Raw genomic sequence first — 17378 nt, 5'->3', positions numbered from 1 at the left:
TGTCTCTGCCCAGATTTCTTCTACTTATCAGGACACAGTCTTACTGGATTAGGGCCCAACCCAGGGATCTCATTTTAGCTTACCTCGTTAAAGACTCTATCTCCAATTATACTCACATTCCGGGGCACTGGAGATTAGAGTTTCAGTATATGACTTGTGCAGGGGGCATACAACTCACCCCACAGAATGTATATTTGATCACATTTTTAAAATAACAACACAATAAAACAAATGAGAGCAGGCAGAGGGGAAAGAACAATCTGAGGGAGGCTCTGAGGATGGGAAAGGATGTGATCGGAGGAGAAGAAAGAAGGCCCGGGGAGGCTGCAGCAAAGTGAGGAGTGATTGCCAGGATGATAAACAGAAGGTGCATTCCAAAATTTACAAAAACTCAAAACAAGTAAACCTTCTTAAAAGAATAAGCATGACAAAGAGCAAGCAACTTACGTAAAAGAGGTATTGCTAGTTAGCTCGGGAGACTTCTCTGCACTGAAAAACAGTTACACTACTTCAGAGTGTCATCTCTGCATTTTTGTTAAGAGTCCTAAATCTTCAAAAACTTTTTTTCAGCCGTGAGTTTGTTTTTTTTTTTAAATATTATTCTGGTGAAATATACATAACATAAAATTTACCATTTTAACCACTTGTACAGTTTTTCTTTATAGATACATCACTACTTAAAATAAAATGTTCCTTAAGTCAGAGTACACAGTTAAATGGAGAAAAGAATGGATAGTAAGTAATGCCGGAGAAGGCAATGGCACCCCACTCCAGTACTCTTGCCTGGAAAATCCCATGGATGGAGGAGCCTAGTAGGCTGCAGTCCATGGGGTCGCTAAGAGTCAGACACGACTGAGCGACTTCACTTTCACTTTTCACTTTCATGCACTGGAGAAGGAAATGGCAACCCACTCCAGTGTTCTTACCTGGAGAATCCCAGGGACGAGGGAGCCTGTCGGGCTGTCGGTCTGTCGGTCTATGGGGTCGCACAGAATCGGACACGACCGAAGAGACTTAGCAGCAGCAGCAGCAGTAAGTAATGCTATCATTTTACAAAGCCCACTGACTTTTCTATTAAATTTCTGAAATGCGTTAACCAGGAAGTCAGGAAGAATACCTTTAGAGATTTGGGTTAAAAATACCCAAATTAGCGACCTGGGTCAGCATGCACCGCCCAGCTCCTCTGTTCCCCGGGTGCTGGCCACCCTGCAGTCTGACACCACTGAAACACTGAGGTCTGTGAGCATCAAGCATCACAGGCTTGTACTTCAACTTGAATAGCACGCACTCCACAGAAAACATTCAGAGTTACTGAATGTCAAGGGTATTTCTTCAACCAAAATTGTTTCACAATAGGGGTAGATTAGGAGGAGGGATTGGAAAAAAAAAGATTCCAAAATTTTAAAGTGCCAAAACTTACTTTTTCAATTCTGTCAAAGATTAACCACAAGTAAATAGAGAAAAAGTTAGCATGCTTTCATCACAGTTGCAAGAACACTGACTGCTGGTCACATGGGCGCGGCCTTTTCCTTTCCTCCTGGTGCAATGGATACTGCCACAAAAAATAAATTCCACCACATATCACAGCTTCTCTCTTTCTCTCTCATATATGCAGAATATACAAGGAACACCCACCAGTCAGTAAGAGAAACACAGCAGACGTTCACAGAAGGGAAAACGTGAAAGGATGAACCCAGGTCTCCGGCCCTGCAGGCAGATTCTGTACTGTCTGAGACACCAGGGAAGCTCAGTCAATATATCGTTAACCTCATTAACAATCAAGAAACTGACAATTAAAATCACAGTAAGGTAAATTATATTACACATAAATTATACCTCAATTTTAAAAACACACAGTAAGATATGATTGCATACCCACCAAACAGGCAAAACTATTTGAAATCTTATCACACGAAGGTCATCAAGCCAAATGCAATTTCACACACCAGTGTAGTCTATCCTGATACAACTACTCTGGAAAAGAGCTGTCATCACCTAGTAAAATTAAATGTGCACATATACTCTATGACCCAGCAATTCCACTTCGAGGTTTACACATTTAGAGAAACTCCAACATAAATGCAATGCATAAATGCAATGCAAAGGACCTATGTTCTTACCAATCTTTCCCATGATTGCAAAAAGTTACACAACAACACAAATGTTCATCGGCAGCAGAAAAGAGAATTAAACGTGGTATATCCTTAAAATGCAATGCGATACAGCAATAAGGTAAATAAAATATAGCCTCATGAATAAACATGGATGAATCTCAAAAACAGTCTTGAGTAAAACAGCACGGGGAGAGAAGAATACAAGTTATATGATTCTATATAAACAGTAAAAGCAGCTAAAATTAAATAATATATTGTTTGGAGATAAATACACATAAGACAAACCCATTTTTCTTAAAGGCAAGGCAGTGACTTAAAAGGTTAAGGAAAATGGATACTACAGGAGGCAGAGAGGATGAAGATGATACAGTCAAGAGGGACATACAGGTTTCTAAGATACTGAAAATGTGATGTTCCATCTCTTAAGCTATGCAGTAGGTACAAAATTTTACTATTTTTCCTTAAATTATGCATATACTGATATATATTCGTTTATATGGATGTATATGATATATCTCTCATTTGAAAACATAAAGGCCAAATGCTATTTTTTCAAAAACAACCTTGAGGTATCAGTTTCAAGATGGTTGATAGCCTGGTTCTCCTACCTGAATCCCTAATGAAGTGAAAGCATCAAAAAATAAAACAGAAGAATTCTAAAAGATTAAAAAGAGTTTGCTGGAAGAGAACTTTAAATGGACAAGAGATTTCAACAAACTTCTGGGGAACAAAACAGGAGATGGAGATGTGCTGTCAGATGAAACAGTGAGGGGCAGCTGCCACCCAGGGCCACCAAGGAGATGATCTGTTCCAGAGAACGCCAGGGAGACTCCAGGCTGCGTCAGCAGGTAACACAGAGCGGGGAGGAGGGCAGGGGGCCTCGAACAGGGATGGAGGGGTATCAGTGAGCTCCCCACCCCGCCTCCCCACCCTCTAACAGAGCCTTCAGGCAGCACCGCCAAGCGTAAGGACAGACAAGCATGTGGGGGTTCGTTTCTAAAGGAATAGAGCCAACTGTGGCAGAAGGAAATGAGAGATGGCCTGCAGAGGTTTCTGATGTGAATTTTGCTTTCTCGGAGTAAATCCTCCCTGCCAGGGCATTTGTGGGGTAAAGCAAAGTCACACACTCATACACACACAGTGAGCTCTGTTTTGAATTCCTGCTCAAGGGAGAGGTGGGGTAGAGCAGATACAGACTCTACTTACAGATCTTTGCAAGATAATAGAGAAAGACCTTTGTTGTTAATTATGAATAGCAACTAAGTCTACCAGGAAAATCAGTAACATTAACGGGGGAAAAGCTGACACTGAGAAGAAAGGGAGTTAATTCAGGAAACGGAAGAGCACTTTAAAAAGAAGTTAGCTCTAATACAACTCAAACAGATTCAAGGTAGTACAACCATTGAACAGAAATGAGATGCACAAAAATAAAATGACTGGAGAAAAATAAAGAACTTTAAAAATATTTTTGAAAATATAATCACCAAAATAAAATTTCTGTAAAAGTACTGTGAGATAACAGGAAATTTCTCAAAACATGTTTAAAAAAAAAAGACAAAAGGATAGAAAACGGGAAAGACTAGATTAGAGACAAGAACCAGTGCAAGTAGGTGTGATATCCAACTAAACGCTGCCTGATTGCAGGTGTGCTCAGCAGTGTCTGACTCTCTGCGACCCCATGGACTCTTTGTAGCCCACCAGGCTCCTCAGTCCATTGGATTCTCCAGGCAAAATACTGGAGTGGGTTGCTGTTTCCTTCTCAAGCATATCCAGGGATCGAACTGCCATCTCCTGCATGGGCAGGCAGGTTCTTTACCACTGTGCCACCTGGGAAACCCTGACTGGTCCCATGTTAAATGCCCCCACACCAGTCCCAACATTCATAGAACCATGGTAGCTGCCTGGTTCAAGGGGAATAGAACTGTAGGCTGACTTAAACCAACCAAATGTTCTCTTTTGAGAAAAAGACTTAGGAAAAAACATAGGCTCTCACATGGGCCTGAAACCAAAAACTCATGTCAAGGCTGGCAGGTATGTTAGCCCATGGCAATCAGAAGGAAATAGACACAGGAAAGGCTAAATAAGAGAGGAGGCTATGAGACCACGATTCCTGGCTTTTTTGGGCCCATTCCACAGTTCCTAATGGGCCCACTGACATCACAGAGATGAGCTGTTACCTCCTACATCTTTAAGTCTTTTCTATTTTATTTAAGTTAATTTGGGAGGGCCTCTGTTCTTTGCAACGAATAAACCCTGACTAAGACAGCAAGTGTCTGCTTTCTGGAGCCACAGGGTAACCAGGAGACACAACACTGTCTGCTGTACCATGGGGATACCCTGAGTCTCCCTCCACCGAGAGGCTACAGAGCACAACACGGGCTCCCGCTGCCTGTCATTCTGTCAGCAGGCCACACAAACGGAGCCAGGCCGTGCTGCTGAACATCAGGGCGACTGTATGTGATCAAATGCTCCAAATAATTAAAATGACAAAGTCTAGAAGTAAACATACAGTGTACTCAATGAAAACTTGAAATTGTGGAACAACTGGAAAAGGAGGAGAATGTTAACTTGTCTTACAATATGGAACAAGAGGACAAATAGTGTAAGATTTGGAAGAAAAAGAACAAATCAATGTGTTTTGTATCCCCACTGAGTTTTTCAATCAGCCTGAAAAATTAGATAGCCATGCAAAAATTCTCTTTTCATGACATGAATAAAGCTGATTTACTTTGTACAGAATGCCACTGTCTAGATTAATCGGAACCAAACAAGAAAAAAAAAATTCTTTGAAGTTCAAGAAATAGAAGGAAATTCTTTCACGCATTTCCTGGCTGGATAACCAGAGTCAAACCATAACATGAAAATCTTAAGCCCATATGAGACCTTGAAAAATGAATACAGATATTTTCCCACTTAGAATTGTTCAACTTCAGATTTTTATACCTTATGATGGGGTGAAAGCCATACATGCATTCAGTAGAAATGGTACATGGAATTCTGAATTTTGATCTTGTCCCATGATAGTGACAGGCAGTACATACACTCTCGCAATGCTGGGCAGCTCCCAGTCAGGCACAGAAGTGTAAACAACCAATATACTTACTACCTCTCACACCCATCAATCATTTTGTTTTTCACTATCACTACAGCATTCGTCGGGGGAGTGTGCAATTTCCTCGGTTCTGTCTCGCTGCAGCAAAAATCTGAAGTGACAGACGGACCCAGTGTTACAGCTCAGTTTTATTTGGCAGGCAAAGGAAAATACATCCTCAAGGCGTGAGGGCAGGCCAACACAAAAGACGTGAAGAGAAGAGAGCCAGAGGCTCAATTTTGTTTCCTCTTTTTATAAGTTTTTTTTTCCTCCTTCCTGAGCCTGCCCTATGTAAACTGGGCTAGCCAGGAGGCTGTTTGTGTCACCTGAGGTCCTCACTCTGGTCCTCGGACCTTCCTTTGTTCTATTTTCATGGGCTTTTCCTTTCTTTGTCTTTTAGCCACCACCATTCTGGACTCCTTTTTCCTATTCTAACTACCTAACACATTCGATACATTACCTGAGATATTATTAGCTTTATTATAAAATAGGCTTCGTGTTAGATGATTCTTCCCAATATAGGCTAATATAAGCGTTCTGAACACATTTAAGGTAGGCTGGGCTAAGCTATGTTCAGTAAGTAGTGTATTAAATGCATTTTCAACGTAGAATGTTTTGAACTTACAATGGGCTTACTGGGATGTAACCCTATCGTAAGTCAAGGAAGATCTGTACTGTGCAACTGACCAGGGAAGAGAAGGGCCACCATGTGAAGGATAAAGGGATGGAGTGTGTATGTTCCCATGATTACCAGCCAGACTTGTCTTTCCTAGACTTTCTGATTTCACAAACCGGTAAAATTACATACACACACACACACACACACACACTGCCAACTCAACTGTCAATTATATACATGTGTATGCGTGCTAAGTCACTTCAGTCGTGTCCGACTCTGTGACCCCATGGACTGTAGCCCACCCACAAGGCTCCTCTGTCTATGGAATTCTCCAGGCAAGAATACTGGAGTGGGTTGCCATGCCCTTCTCCAGGGGGTCTTCCCAACCCAGGGATCAACCCTGTATCTCCAGCATTGGCAGGTGGGTTCTTTACCACTAACACCACCTGGGAAGCCCCCCACCAATTACCTATATTTCCAAATAAATATAATTTGAGGCCATGACTATCACTAGGTGTTACTACCATTATCTAATTATTTAGAAGACATTTTTATGCCAAAAAAAGTAGGAAGGATTTGATCTTAGCATTTCTAAAGCCCTTGAGAACATCATCACAGGCAGGAAAATACACTTATACTACATCAATTTTTTTTCAGTTTTGTTCAGGTGTTGCTTTAGCTCTGATTTTTAAACATTCCCTAATCCCCACGATCCCCCAACTCCATTATTCCATTAGTCCTTATCTCAAAAAGGTTATCATAAAGTAGGGAAAGCAGTAAATACACAAATGGAACACAAGGATAATGCAACATTTGGGAGCCAAAACACAACACAGGTGGCTTCACATACATAAGGGCTGAAAAGCTTCCCTGCAAGGTTAAGGAAGACAGGTGTGGACACATGAAGGAGGAGGAAAGCTGAGCACATGATGAACACAGCTCAGTGTGAACAGAGGGATATTAAAGCAAGAACCGGAATGGTGCAGGAGATGCCAAGGAAGAGTCCTCAGTGGAGGAGAGAACTGACAAGGGGCCCTCTTGTGATCTGGAACTGGGAAGTTCTGGGGAGTTCACTGGATGCCGGGCTGCAGAGCTGGGACTCTGTTCAGAAGCAGCAAGAAATCTCCAATGGAACTAGCATGACAAAGGAAGCGTATTAGCAATATTAACCCAGCAGAATCTATGAGTCTAGCCTTAAGATTTGGTAACTTTAGTACTTTCCTGAGCAGTTAAGCAGTTACCTCTAGTTCTGGCCCAGAAGGTTCTCTTTGAGAAAATCCAGGCCAACTGACCTTCTATGAAATGCACTGCCACTGTTTCTGCACCTACAGCCTTGGTGGCAGTGGCTGTCTTAATACTCCTGAAAGTGTTCTTGCCTGGAGAATCCCAGGGACGGGGGAGCCTGGTGGGCTGCCGTCTATGGGGTTGCACAGAGTCAGACACGACTGAAGCGACTTAGCAGCAGCTCAGGTATGGCTGCCAACTCCTCTAGGATTTTGCTCTTGGTAACATGAAAGTATTCATTGGTGGAAATAAGAAAATGAAAGAGTGCTATTTTAGAAGAGAATCAGAAGTGATCAATTAATAGAAATGTCTACTACATAATTGAAGATTCATTCATTTATTCAACAACGTTTATTGAGGCCCCTATTTGGCAACCAATGACGTGCCAGACAACCAAAAACAGGATAAAGGTCCCTGCCCCTGTGAAGCTTACATACAAGGAGAGATACAGACACAAACAACAAACATAATAAATACAATATCTACAAGCATGTAAAAAGTGTTTGGGGAAAAAAAGATGTACAAGAAAAAGAAAAGAAAAATCTAAAGAAGAAAAAAACTCAAATACTAATTGAAACTAAGAGATGGGACGAGTTCCCTAAGAGAGCAGACTATCTAGTTAATGACCTTTTCACTTCTAAAATTCTACCACTCCAGATCAAGGAATTTGACACATACAAACTCAACCTTCTTGTTTACACAGAAGGTAAGATCAAAGCAACACAGAATTGTTGTGGCTTAAATAACAGAGACCCATCACCAGGGAACTGTCCTCTAACACATGAGGAAATGGAGCCCCACAGCATTTAACTAAGGGGGAGGGTGCAGAATGGGAGTTCCAGAACCCTCTAGCTTCTTGTAACCTTTAATAGCAGAAGCCACTTCAGCCACTTCAAAAGTACTTCAAACCCTATTGGAGGCAAGGAAAAATATTTTTATTACATAAATAAATATTAATATTTATTTATAGCTAATAGTATATAATAAGTATATAATATTTTATAGAATATGTTTATGTCTATAATATTTTATATTTATATATTATATACTTATATATATAAAGCTAATATAATAATATTATTAGCTATATAATAGCAATAACAAAAATAGCGAACACTTAAGAGAGCACTTACTTATGCCAGACACTCTTCTAGATCCTTGTCACGAACAATAAACTAATTTAATCCTCACAACAACCATGTGAGGCAGACTCCACAGTGAGTAGCTTTAACACCACGCCACCCCTTCAATTATTTATGCATACCTTCATAGAGCATAATTCTTACCACTAATTAGAAAACTGAAAACAAGATTTTTCACTGGGGCTTGGCAGAATTAGATTATATTTGTATGTCACAATGCAACTATTTAAGCTTCCTTTGAAGTAAATGTGCTTTAGAAGTAAAGGAAATTTTAAATATAATATAATTACATACTATATAATATATACTATATAATATAATCAATATTATGCTGAGAAATTGGTATTTTGGTAATTCAAAAAAAGGGTCCTCAACAATATGTTTTCAACTAAATACTACTTCAAAGAAATTACTTCAAGACCTTAAGCAAAGTTTTTAAGAAATGAAATTCTGGTTTTCCTGTTTTTGTTTCACTTAAACAAAACTTATGCTTTGGTTTTTCAGAGAAAGGGAAGGGAGAGAGAAATACAATGGAAAAAAGTTCTTTCCCTTAGCATGTGATGTTTAAAATTTTAGATTAGATTTTGGAAAAATTAGAATCATGATGCTTACCAACAATATGTGATAACATGGTAATAGAATATAACACATTTTAAAATTTTTAAAAAACAAAATTTCCCTTCCTCAATACAAATACAGATTTTGCAAATTCAATTATAAAATAAAATGTTACGCTGTATCCAAAGCTGATGATCTTTTTGCCTTCAGTTTACTCAGTTCATTTTCATTTCAATGGACTTTCTTATTAGAGTTTTACTATATGTCACATACTACTACAATTCACCACATGGATCTGTCTACATTCTCTGGTTGTACTGGAATTTAATCATCAAGAATAATAGTTGAATACATGGATCACCGGCTACAGCTCACAACCATTTCAGAGGTAATGTAATCTGCAAAGCACAGTAGGTACATCTACACCATCTGTCTGCATAGATCTCAGAGCAACTTCTAATCCTTGACTGATAAACTGTCCCTCTCCTAACTCCTTATCTTTTTCCTGTGAGAGAAGAGAACTGATCTTTCTTACTGGAGCAAGGTAAGGGAGATGGCAGGCTCTCAACTTTGATACATCAGTGTATTCAGGTGCAACACAAAGAGGAAAACAGCACACGTTGGTTCCTAAATTCAACATTCTTTTCTCATACTTGAGTGAGTGAGTGACAGTCACTCAGTCGTGTCCGAGTCTTTGCAACCCCGTGGACTGTAGCCCTCCAGGCTTCTCTGTCCATGGAATCCTCCAGGCAAGAATACTGGAGTGGATTGCCATTTCCTTTCTCATACTTACAAGGATCCTATTTCATGGCGCCATATTTTCAAACATACAATCCCTCTGCTCCTCAGCGTATTTCAGAACCTCCACCTGCACACTACGTATTCCTTTCTCCTTATCTTTACCACCACGGAGGGCCCAACGTGAAGCTATTTTTGAATGGTCTAGTAATGGCTATTATTTGAGTGCCAGATAGTGCCAGACACTGGGACAACACTGCAAAGAAAATAAACAAAAGTAGCAGCATCCTTGTCTTCAAACAGCTTTTAAAACCAGTAGGATTAGCTAAGTATACCACTTGCGGCCAACACTGTAGCCACAAGGTATAAGGAGAGTCTGAATTAAGGTGTTATAGACATTTAAGGGGGAGGAGGGACTCTGAGCTTGGCTGCAGCCAACATGCAGAGGGAAACATGATCTCTTATAAGATTCAGTGTCCCCGGGGTAAAAATAAACCAGCTGCTCAGGGAAAGAACAACTATTTTTGCTACTGAGATTAGAAAGCAATTCAATCTATGGTTACTGAGAGAGGATTCTGTTCAATGTAATAAAAATCCTAAGGATGTATTTTTACAATAAATAAGGGTAAGTTTGAAGAGGGCTGAGAAGCTCTAATGAAGACTAAGAAATCAAACACTGATGCATCGCAGAAGAGCAGGTTCAGCTCAACCATGACTGCAAACTCCACACCAGCAGAAGATCCTGAAACATGACTGACACACTGAGAATACTGCATTTCTCTGAGGGGAATGAGTGCCTGCGTGCTAAGTCGCTTCAGTTGTGTCCGATTCTGTGTGACCCCATAGACTGTAGCCTGCCAGGCTCCTCTGTCCATGGGGATTCTCCAAGCAAGAACACTGCAGTGGGTTCCCACGCCCTCCTCCAGAGACTCTTCCCGACCCAGGGATTGAGTCCACATCTCTTACATCTCCTGTGTTGGCAGGCAGGTTCTTTACCACTAGCACCACCTGGACATGGGGTCTAAATATGTAAAAACCACTGTGTTATTTAACTGAATTCATTTATTCTTACACAAACAGAATCACAAAGATATTCTGATGTCAACATTTGACATGTAAATAGAAAGTAGGTCATCAGCTGAAACAGATAAAAGTGACATTTCTTAGAATCACTATTTTAAAAGACAAAGTTCCTAAAAATATCTCATTTGATATTCCCTTAATTCTACAAAGTTTTTTGTACCACTTCTTCCAAGGTGGTGTTAGTGGCAAAAAATCTGCCTGCCAATGCAGGAGATGTAAGAGATGCAGATTGCATCCTTGGGTCAGGAAGACCCCCTGGAGTAGGAAACGGCAACTCACTTCAGTATTTTTGCCTGAAGAATCCCATAGACAGAGAAGCCTGGCTGGCTACAGTCCATAGCATCACAAAGAGTCAGACACGACTGAAGCAACTGAGCAAAGTTTTCAGTTCAGTTAGTTCAGTCACTCCGTTATATCCGACCCTTTGGGAAGCCACGGACGCCAGGCCTCCCTGTCCATCACCAACTTCTGCAGCCCACTCAAATCCATGGCCACTGAGTTGGTGATGCCATCCAACCATCTCATCCTCTGTCGTCCCCTTCTCCTCCTGCTTTCAATCTTGCCCAGCATCAGGTCTTTTCCAATGAGTCATTTCTTCCCATCAGGAGGCCAAAGTATTGGAGTTTCAGCTTAAGCTTACAACGAACATTCAGGACTGATTTCCTTTAGGATGGACTGGTTGGATCTCCTTGCAGTCCAAGGGACTCTCAAGAGTCTTCTCCAACACCACAGTTCAAAAGCATCAATTCTTTGGCGCTCAGCTTTCTTTATAGTCCAACTCTCACATCCATACATGACTACTAGAAAAACCATAGCTTTTGACTAGATGGACCTTTGTTGGCAAAGTAATGTCTCTGCTTTATAATATGTTGTCTAGGTTAGTCATAGCTTTTCTTCCAACGGGTAAGCAACTTTTAATTTCATGGCTGCTGTCATCATCTGCTGTGATTTTGGAGCCTAAAAAAATAAAAGCTCTCACTGCTTCCATTGTTTGCCCATCTATTTGCCATGAAGTGATGGGACTGGATGCCATGATCTTAGTTTTCTGAATGTTGAATTTCAAGCCAACTTTTTCACTCTCCTCTTTCACTTTCATCAAGAGGCTCTTTAGTTCTTTGCTTTCTGCCATAAGGGTGGTGTCATCTGTGTATGTGAAGTTACTGATGTTTCTCCCAGCAATCTTGATTGAACCTTGTGCTTCATCTAGCCCAGCATTTCACATGATGTACTCTGCATAGAAGTTAAATAAGCAGGGTGACAATATACAACCTTGACACACTCCTTTCCCAATTTGGAACCAGTTTGTTGTTCCAGGTCTAGTTCTAACTGTTGCTTTTTAAATTGCACACAGATTTCTCAGGAGGCAGGTAAGGTTTTTCAACAGTTCGTTGTGATCTACACAGTCAAAGGCTTTGGCATAGTCAAAAAGCAGAAATAGATGTTTTTCTGGAACTCTCTTGCTTTTTCTATGATCCAAGGGATGTTGGCAATTTCATCTCTGGTTCCTCTGCCTTTTCTAAAACCAGCTTGAACATCTGGAAGTTCATGGTTCACATATTGCTGAAGCCTGGCTTGGAGAATTTTGAGCATTACTTTACTAGCGTGTGAGATGAGTGCAATTGTCCGGTAGTTTGAGCATTCTTTGGCATTGCCTTTCTTTGGGATTGGAATGAAAACTGACCTTTTCTAGTCCTGTAGCCACTGCTGAGTTCTCTAAAAGTGTTAGCATACTGAGTACAGCACTTTCACAGTATCATCTTTTAAAGATCTGAAATAGCTCAACTGGAATTCCATAACCTCCACTAGCTTTGTTTGTAGTGATGCTTCCTAAGGCCCACTTCACTTCACATTCCAGGATGTCTGGCTCTAGGCTGGTGATCACACCATCATGATTATCTGGGTCATGAAGATCTTTTTTGTAGAGTTCTTCTGTGCATTCTTTCCACCTCTTCTTGATATATTCTGCTTCTGTTAGGTCCATACCATTTCTGTCCTTTATTGAACCCATCTTTGCGTGAAATGTTCCCTTGGTATCTCTAATTTTCTTGAAGAGATCTCTAGTCTTTCCCATTCTATTGTTTTCCTCTATTTCTTTGCAATGATCACTGAGGAAGGCTTTCTTATCTCTCCTTGCTATTCTTTTGAACTCTGCATTCAAATGGGTATATCTTTCCTTTTCTCCTTTGCCCTTCACTTCTCATTTTCTGTACCACTTATATTTATCTCAGCATAGGTTTATAGCTTTCCCATTTTATAAGAAAGGACAGGGTTGTTTGAGGTATGGACAAGACTTTGTCAAGTTTAAAATTGGTGTGTGGGGTTGAGCGGGGTGGTGAATTTCTGCTGGAGGCTACACAGGGCAAATTTAATAATCACAGATACCCCTTAACTATTTGGCTTTTTTAATTTAAAAGACTTTTGTTATAAAGGATCTAATGACTGAAAGCAAAAGTTTCCTCCTATAAAAGAAAAGAAAAGACCTTTTTTTAGAGCACAGAAATCAGGAATGATTGGCAGAAAGAAGTCAATTATTTTCACCCACCCAGTGACCTGCTCATTGCTCAACAGTGAACAATATCCAGTCTTCTGAGGCAGGATTTGCACACATTGATTGGAAATAAAAGTGTTACTAGATCATGTCAGCTCAAATTTCAATGATTAGTCCCAGGCCATTAATAACATCAACTCCAAGTTTCCAAATGAAACAACTATTACAACTTATGAAAGACTGACCAAAACTTCCAACAATTTTACAAAGACTCATTCACCTGGAAATGAATAATTCATCAAGAGGCAGAGTGGAGGGTCAGTGTGCAAACATTTACACATGAACTTGGCTCCTGCTGTTACATCATTTTTCATTTAGTTTTGTCAGGTAGTTTAGTTCCGTTCAGTCGCTCAGTCATGTCCGACTCTTTGCAGCCCCATGAATTGCAGCATGCCAGGCCTCTCTGTCTATCACCAACTCCCAAAGTTCACTCAAACTAATGTCCATGGAGTCGGTGATGCCACCCAGCCATCTCATCCTCTGTCGTCCCCTTCTCCTTCTGCCCCCAATCCCTCCCAGGATCAGAGTGTTTTCCAATGAGTTGACTCTTCGCATGAGGTGGCCAAAGTATTGGAGTTTCAGCTTCAACATCAGTCCTTCCAAAGAACACCCAAGACTGATCTCCTTTACGATGGACTGTTTGGATCTCTTTGAAGTCCAAGGGACTCTCAAGAGTCTTCTCCAACACCACAGTTTAAAAGCATCAATTCTTCGGCGCTCAGCCTTCTTCACAGTCCAACTCTCACATCCATACATGACCACTGGAAAAACCATAGCCTTGACTAGATGGACCTTTGTTGGCAAAGTAATGTCTCTGCTTTTTAATATGCTATCTAGGTTGGTCATAAGAATAGGGAAAAAGAGTCCAAAATGGTGGTGGCTAAAACCTTCCCTGGGTTGGGAAGGTTCCTGGAGAAGGAAATGACAACCCACTCCAGTACTCTTGCCTTGAAAATCCCATGGACAGAGGAGCTTGGTGCAGGCTACTATCCATGGGGTCGCAAAGAGTCAGGCACGACTGAGCGACTTCACTTTCACTTTCAAAAGACAAAGAAGGGAAAAGCCTACAAAAATAGAACAAAGGAAGGTCAAAGAAAGGTCCAAGGACCAAAGTGAGGACTTCAGGTAGAACAGCATTCCTGGCTGAGCCCAATTTGCAGAGGGCGGCCCAGGGGGAAGAAAACATATAAAAGGAGGAGCCAAGTGCTCTTGCTCTCTCTCTCTCCACCGCCCCCACGCCCCCTCCCTCCGCGTTCCTCCACTCTCTTCTCTTCTTTGAGGATGGATTCTCCTGCTATCTTATAAATAAAATAGAACTGTAACACTGATTTGCCTAAGAGCTATGACACGGTTTGTTCAAGACCTGAGAGGGCTGTGACGCGCCGAGGGCTTTAATGTCCGTTGCTCCAAATCATCATTGTGACAAGACAAAGAACCAAGGAGCATACACTCGCCTGACAGTTTTATTGTCTGCGACTATATGTATCATTTGCCTAAAAAAGCTATCAATTAAGACAAAGTTCATAGAAAACAAAGAACATATAAATTTAAAATGTGATGAGTCAGTGTATTTACATACTGACCTATAACACCCTACGTATAACTCATTCATATAGTGAACAGCATAGTTGCACTATTTATTTAGTCCTCATCTCATTCTTCCCAGGTGGTGCCAGTGATAAAGAATCCACCTGCCAATGCATGAGATCTAAGAGACGCAGACTGGATCCCTGGTTCAGGAAGATCCCCTGGAGGAGGGCATGGCAACCCATTCCAGTATTCTTGCCTAGAGAATCCCACGGACAGAGGAGCTTGGTGGGCTACAGTTCATAGGGTCACACAGAGTTGGGCACGATTAAAGTGACTTAGCATGCATGCACATCTCATTCTACAAAGAATCTGAGATGGTCTGAGAAATGCATGTATTACAGAAGGAAATTAAAGATCATGACCAAGCAAAGCTCACTTGGGAAACACATACATTAAAACTAGAACAATCCAGAGAAGATTAGCATGGCCTCTGCACAGGGATGCCACACAAATTTGCGAACCAATGATATTTTTAAAGATTCATGACCAAGGAATGCTTAGAGAAGAAAATGAAGACTGTGCCTGGCATAAGAGATATTGGTATAGAACTCAGATATGGAGAGCTATTTGAGTCCTACACAGTGACTACAGCTAAGCAGGGAATCTGAGTGCTTCCTAGCAGTCAAGATGAAAAAGTAAATGTGATCAGTTATATGATTTTCTATGAAGAAAAAACATTTCTACTCCTCCAGGGAAGCAAAGCTGTTTCCAAACACTTGCTGTAAAACAGCTGCTCTAGGAGACACAGAAAGACATGATGGAAAAATTTCCCAATATCTCAAATAAGGTCACAAAGCTGGTTTGTTTTTTTTATGTTGTCCCAGATTAAAACCAAATTCTACAATGGAATCAAGATCATATAGCCCAGGAGCCCAAATTTTCCCAGCAATACAGTAGATTGAGCTGAGAGTAAAAAGCTGGAAGTCCAACAGTGTAGTTTAGGAGATTATTAGCACTAAAGTGCAAGAACAAAAATTAAAATAAATCACCAAAATTATGATGCTCCTAAGTTTCCATCCTCACCTCCTTTCTTTGAACAAGTCAGTCCCTGGCCACTGTGATCTAGCCCACAAATGGAACCACTTTTCACTTTCACTTTCTATTACCACTCCCACCTACACCTTCCAACCCAGAGCTAAAGTACTATCTTCATTTACTTATCTGACATTCCTACCTCAAGGTCCCACCAGTACCAACTCCACAAGTCCCAAACTAATCTTAGCTATCTGACCTCTCAAACACATTTTTCCTTCTGCCATCCTCAGCTTGTCATAAAAACCCTATCCTCGGGACTTCCCTGGCAGTCCAGAGGTTAGGACTCTGTGCTTCTACTGCAGGGGGCACAGGTTTGATCTCTGGTTGGGGAACAAAGATTCTGCATTCCTTATACTGTGCCCTCCCTCGCTCCCCCCCAACCCCGCCGCAAAAAAAAAAAAATCCCATCCTCTTAGTCAACTGGGCTTACATCCTTGCAATCAGTCTTCTCCTTCTTTTCCTTAACTGCCCACGTCTGATCAGTAGTCTGCCTTACTATTCTACCTGTCCATGTTCTCTGATCCAGTCCCAGGCCCACTTTTCTAGATCATATCCCCAATACCTCAGGGTCATCAGATCACATGCCTTCCTGAATCATCTCCCAGCTCTCTCTCTCTCCACTCCACTTTCTCATATATGCTACTGCAGAAGAATGTTCCTAAGGTTGTGACTATGTCAGTCCACTTAAAAAAATGAAACTGTAACCGGTTACAGGTTACCTGAAGCAGGTTCCCTCCGCTTACCTGAAGCAAATCTGTCTACCTAAGCCCCCATGGCCCTCTTTCTCACATAGCTTCTGCTCCAGCCAGTCTATAGGCCCTTAAGTCTAGCCACTCCTGCTATAAGCTGGATCTTCCCTTTTGTTCATGGTTGTATACCCATGAGATGCCCTTCCCTTCACATCTGTATATTTAAGGATCAAGCTGAAATGTCATCTCACTCAGGAAGCCTTCTGTAGTTCTCTCTGTGAGAAGTAACACTTGCTCCTCTCCGTCCTCCTGCACTCATCTAGGGCTCTTAGCCCAGAGAGGAATTAGCACGTCCTATCCTCAGTCCCTCCCTGTCTAGCCTATGCTTGAGGCTGCTCCACAGTCACCATCCCCAAAACACATCTGGTTCGGCAGCTCCCCATCCTCCCTCAGATTTCACATCCCTCCAGTCACCCACAGCGTTCTGCTCCTACGTGAATCACTGCACATATTGATTCTACTGTAGTTCACTGTTTACGCATCTGCCTCCTCCAGGGCAAGGATCAAATCTTATCTATCTCTGCAATCTAATGTAGCCAGCTATCCGCACACCATCCGAGCTCCACTCCCTGCAGAACAAGTCTTCTCTTGCTTATTTATTGTGTGTCTCTCCCACTAGAACGTACTAAGTGAGAACACAGTTCGCTTGCGTTAATCTCATCTTTCTTCCCAGCATCTACAACAGTGTCGGGCACAGACTAGGTGATCCAAGGCTAAGCATGAATTGATAAACAGCTGAATGATCCCAAGTGTCTAGGCCAGTCCTAGAACACCACAGTGACCCTCCCCCAAAGACTGTTGAATGAATTCTGTCTTGTATATAAAAG

The 17378-nt window shown here is 41.4% G+C and overlaps 1 protein-coding gene and 1 non-coding gene across 5 annotated transcripts in view; one reads left to right on the top strand and one right to left on the bottom strand.

The window, feature by feature from the left end:
* FAM160A1 (family with sequence similarity 160 member A1) overlaps positions 1 to 17378 on the bottom strand; it is a 307897-nt gene that overhangs the window by 266794 nt on the left and 23725 nt on the right. The window lies entirely within an intron of this gene.
* LOC113875208 lies at positions 15138 to 15242 on the top strand. The gene has a single exon (XR_003506206.1). It is a non-coding gene; the product is annotated as a U6 spliceosomal RNA (small nuclear RNA).

This window comes from Bos indicus x Bos taurus, chromosome 17 (genome assembly GCF_003369695.1).
Source record: "Bos indicus x Bos taurus breed Angus x Brahman F1 hybrid chromosome 17, Bos_hybrid_MaternalHap_v2.0, whole genome shotgun sequence".
Taxonomy (NCBI): Eukaryota; Metazoa; Chordata; class Mammalia; order Artiodactyla; family Bovidae; genus Bos; species Bos indicus x Bos taurus.
The sequence above is the reverse complement of the archived record's forward strand: the minus strand, read 5'-3'. Positions and strand labels throughout refer to the sequence as shown.